Source organism: Eptatretus burgeri, chromosome 17 (genome assembly GCF_056783735.1).
Source record: "Eptatretus burgeri isolate ZD-2024b chromosome 17, Ebu_testis_v1, whole genome shotgun sequence".
Lineage (NCBI taxonomy): Eukaryota > Metazoa > Chordata > Myxini > Myxiniformes > Myxinidae > Eptatretus > Eptatretus burgeri.
In genome coordinates, this window is record NC_140977.1 from 19,519,848 (window position 1) to 19,524,847 (window position 5,000).

A 5,000-nucleotide genomic window follows, 5' to 3' on the forward strand; every position below is an offset into this window, starting at 1 on the left:
GAGGTGAGCAATAGCCAAAGGATAACAACTTTGTCAAATTTCTAAAATCCTCAATTTTCATCTAATTGATTTAAAATTTGAAGAGGAGTTGCATATCACATCACTGAATTCAACCACCAAATAATTTTGAGGTCAACATAGGCCAGTTTTCTAAAATCCTCAATTTTCATTCAATTGACTTCAGATTTAAGAGAATTTGCATATTTGGTCTTTTTACTTTTTTTGTAGATGCTGGCGAGGCTCGAATGAGAGTGAGCACACAGAAACGCACATGGGGAGCAGGAGACAAGAGGGATGGGAGAGGGAAGGAAAAAAAAAAACAGTGTGGAACAGAGACATGAGGAGATCTGTGGAAGGGAGAGGGATGGGGTGGGGTACACAGGGTAAACAAGATGGACACTACAGGGACTTTCAGGTCCTTACACGACAGGAACTTTCTGGAAGGAAAGTAGGGGATTTGAAGGAGGTGGGTTTGGGTTGGATTAGCGGGGGTAGAAGAGATCGTGGTTTTGGATGGGGGAAGGGAAGAGATAGTGGTGAACAGCTGTTTTGAAGATCTGGAGGAAAGAATGGGATTGAAGAGAGTGTGAGAGTTTGTTCCAAAGGTGGGAAAAAAGAGGAATGAAAAAGTGAAGGTGGGCAGTGATTTTTGATTTTGATAGTTTTACGAGAAGGGGGATGCTGGCGGACCTTGAGCGCCCTGAAGAAATATGGGGCGGACATATCTCAGACAGTGCAGGGGGGGTCGAGGCCGGAGAGGAGACGGTAGAAGACAGAAAGACCACCGACCTGCCTGCGGTGAAAGAGGGAGAGACCCAAAGACAGCCTCATCACGGAGATACCAATGACCCTAAATGTCTTGGTTTCCACAGCGTGGAGCCGAGAAAGGTAAGAGTCAGGAGCACCAGCCCAGAAGGTAGAGCAGTACTCCATCAGGCTGTGGACGGAAGCTTTGTATATGGTCAGGAGCTCAGGTGGGCCGAGGAAGGACTTTGCACGATGGAGGATTCCCAGTCAGCGACTGGCTTTGGAGGCCAGGTTAGAAATGTGGCTTTCCCGGGAAAGATCATGGCAGATAGTGAGACCCTGAAGCTTGGATGAAAGGACTTCTTCCAGAGGATTGTTGAGAAAGTAGATGGGGGAGGGGGTGGGTATTAAACAGTCCCTTCGCAGAGACTTAGTGAAAGTGTGTGTGAGATTTGTCAGGATTGAGACATGTTTCACGTGTTGGACCAGTTTGTGATTTTAGGTTTTTTTTGTTTGTGACCAGCGACAAGATATTTATTTCTGTACGCCAGTACGAATGCCTGTTTCGACCACTCCCTCCACGCCGATCGACCACTCCCTTCCATCACCTTCTGAACTACTAAATCAACGCTCTCTCAAGACAAACATCCCAAACACTGCTGCAGGGAAGGACAACAATGCGTTTCGACTTCAGCAATGCCAGTATCAGCAAAAGACGTACTTTGACCAACATGCCGGACCGCAACTATGCAACCTCAACCCGGGTCAGCAACACTAGACAATGGTTACCAGCAACCGTGAGGGGTGTATGCCCAGAACCCCATTCATATAATATAACCACTGAGTCAGGAACCAGGCTACGCCAGAACTGCCATCTGAAGCCATCGCCTGACGACAACCATCAAAGTGCTCAAACACCTCCACCGACGTCGCCTAAATGTGTGCAGCTCATCACTCCAGATCCGCCACTCAGCCATGACCTCCCACCACCGGACATCATGGCTGACTCTCCAAGCAATGACATTCCCACTGGTCAGCTCACACGCTCTGGCCGTCTGGTTAAGCCACCACCCCGTGATGACATGACATGTTGTATGTGGTTGGCAGATTGCTGTCCTCTTTTTTTTTTTGTAATTGTCATCATGCTTCTTTTCAGAAGGGGGATGTCAACCATTGAATTATTTATGGATCGTTGCTATTACCAATATAATTAATTCAGTATGACCACAACTCACATATGATTCACTCATATAATTCTGTGCTTTTCATCAGTTTATTGTGCTCATGACTTCTGGTACTTCCTCTTCCAGTGCACTGTTCAATACACCTCCTCTGGCAAACAACTGAATCTGGCTCGCGGTCATTTGTGTGCGTGCTCTACCCGTGGTTATCAATTCACCTCGCATGGTCCCGATCTATCACAGACACTTTGTCACATTAAACATAACGCAACGGGGGGGGGGGGGGCGGGGTCAATCGTGCACCGGGCCGAGCAACATGGCGGCTTGTGCGGTGGCGACACATTGGTGCGTACAACGCGTATGGCCATAATCCTTCCGGTCGTAAACTGCATTCAGTTCAAAATGTGTTGAACTCTCAAACGACCGACCAATGGGGGTGCATATTATAGCTCGGCATGTCGAACCTTCTTTTCCCCCGTTTTTTTTCAGCATTGGATATTTTTGTATGGAATGATTTTATAAGGATTCTTAACTGGAAGCAATGCTCCGGTAATTCACGTTAATGGTGGTGAGAAAAAAGATCGAGAGATATAATGTGTGATGTTAAAGAGAAGAAGAAGATTCCTCAGTGGTTTAAGCCTTGTTCCGTGTCCCTGGGATACGCAAAGCGAAAGAAACATTGAGTCGGGGTAAGTGTTGCACAGATTTCTGTTTTTAAAACATTTCTGTCAGGAGGATTTAAGCTCGTGGTACAGATTTTAACATGTTTGTTAGATACATTTTTTATTATATACTATTTGGAACGAACGAAGAAGGTTCCGAGTGTGAGAAATGAGAGACGCTGAAGGACGGTGTTTTGTGATGACGTCATAAATTAAACCCCTTCATGCAGAATCTGAACTCGGGGTTTGAAGGGGAGTAAATGTAAAACAGGTAATCTGAGGAAAACCAGGGGAGATGAGATGGGGTAAAGGTAGGGGGGGAAATATGTAAACTGAAGGAAAAAAAGGGGTGAAGAAGTAAGTTTACAGCTTGGGAAATTTACGGGGTACTCAGCTCCAGGCCCAGGTGAGTTTACCTCTGGGAGGTTGAGGGAGGTCGTGGAGCAGATTCGTGAGATATCAATGGGTAATGTTCGTTGTAATCAGAACTCATACCAGAATCCAGATAATAGAGAAGTAATAATAATAAATATTAAGGTGATTGTGAACTGTGTGAGAGGTTCTCAACAAAAGATGTGCAGAAAATCGAGTTATCGATTTCTACTCACCGCGAAACATTGATGACTTTGGCCGGTCTGAGTGGCGCCCCATAAGTTGTGTAGTGTGATCACTCCTCATTTTCATAAATGCCTAGGTGAGCCAATGAAAAAAGCCAAGAATTTACAAGGTTTCGGAAAAGCGATAATAGAAAACCTACACGTCAAGAAAACCTATAGAAAACCAAGACGCCAAGGTGAACAACGAATAGCCAAGATCTTGTGAAAAAAGCCAAGGAGTGGTCACACTGCCCATAAGCTGTGAAACTTGATGCAGGTGAATATCGTCACAAGTTAAACGAAGAAAAGAATCAAGAAATGACGTCTTACGTGGTGGCCAATATGGCATCATATTCACAAAATAATATAATTCACTTGATGATTGAGGTGTCATAAATGACCATTGCCTGCAGGAATAAGGTGCTCCCCAAAAGTGCTGCGTTGATAGAAGTCCCGCGGTTGAAGGGAGTGAAAACCCACTGAAGACGGCAAACCACAACGCGGCACGTGGTACGAAGCCCCGGGTGGAGGGAGCAAAGTGCTGTTGCAGGAAAGGGCCATGAACAGACACGTGGTACAAAGCTTCATGAGTCGAGAGGAAATGCGGTGCTGAAGATGGAGCTGAAAGTGCAGTTTATCTCCAGTGACCTGCGATGAACTTTTGTTTAACTCCAGTGAAACTCCAGTCCGTAAGTAATTTTCACTACGGTGTAAATTGCGAGCTGCCAGGTGGGAAAAGCATCGTCACACTTCTGTTCAAGCCTTCCTCAACCCTCGTCTCTACTAGAGGGAGGTCCAAGAACTTAGTAGTAATGTCGGACAAAATGATTGGTTGTAAACCCAATAAAATATTAATAATAATAAAAAAACATGCCTGCATTACTGCCATTGGTTGGACAAATAAATGGAACAAAGTTCATGATGAGAAAGTGCTAACAAATTGGCACCGATGAAAAGTTCATGACAGGTGAATGAAGAAAAGCAGGAAGTTTTGGGCTCTTACTGGACCTTGGTGTGTTAGCCCCAAACCTTGTTGAGCACCGGCTTATGCTGGCCTTTGGCAAGGCATGGCTTCAGAGGGGCAAAAGGTGGTAGTTACCCTCTCGTGTTGCTTCCCATTGTCCCTCTGTTGCCGCAGTGTGACGTCGCACCTTCGCGATGCCACAGTACTCGCCATAGCTTTCAACGATGACAGCACTAACATGGCTCTGAATGTGTGTTTTGTGGCATAATGTGTGTGCTGTGAGACATGTTGCCTTGTGTGTATGCTTTGTGCTGTGTGAAGGTGCAAGGGGGAAGAAGGAAGGAAAAGGTGATTCAAATGAATTGAGGATGGGAGGGATTGAAATGGATTGAATAAAGGGGTTTAAAAAAAAGAAAGTACAGGGTTCGGGAGGTTCTGGGGACTTTAGGGAGGTACGAGGCAAGAGAGGTTTTATGTAAAAGGGTGAGTGATCAATGGATAAATGGATAGGGGGATTCATCGGGAGATTTCAAGTGAAAAATTACAAAGGGGATCGAAACTGCTAAACACATACAACACATTTTCCCTGTCCCTGTTACAAAGGGGGAGGGGGGGAGTTTACCTTGACTAAACATACTTCCAAATGAAATATCTAACTGAGGGTTCCTTATGAGTTGAGTGTGTCACCCGGGGTTCTTTTTCCATAACCGCAACACGATACTGTAGATTAAATGAAGGAGCACACTGACCCTGGATGTGATACGACACTGACGTCATGCTCAAGCATTATGCTGACACATCACCTCCAAACTAGGATGGCTGTAATGGGACTCGATTTGTGCCCTGCTAC

General features: G+C 45.4%; 1 protein-coding gene across 1 annotated transcript in view; it reads left to right on the forward strand.

The window, feature by feature from the left end:
* The first annotated feature begins 2,464 nt into the window (after nucleotides 1-2,464).
* The window catches only part of LOC147009478 (uncharacterized), a 39,422-nt gene continuing 36,886 nt past the window's right edge, over nucleotides 2,465-5,000 (forward strand). The window contains 1 exon segment of the mRNA XM_085861813.1: nucleotides 2,465-2,617. The gene's annotated coding sequence lies outside the window, so the exon portion shown is untranslated.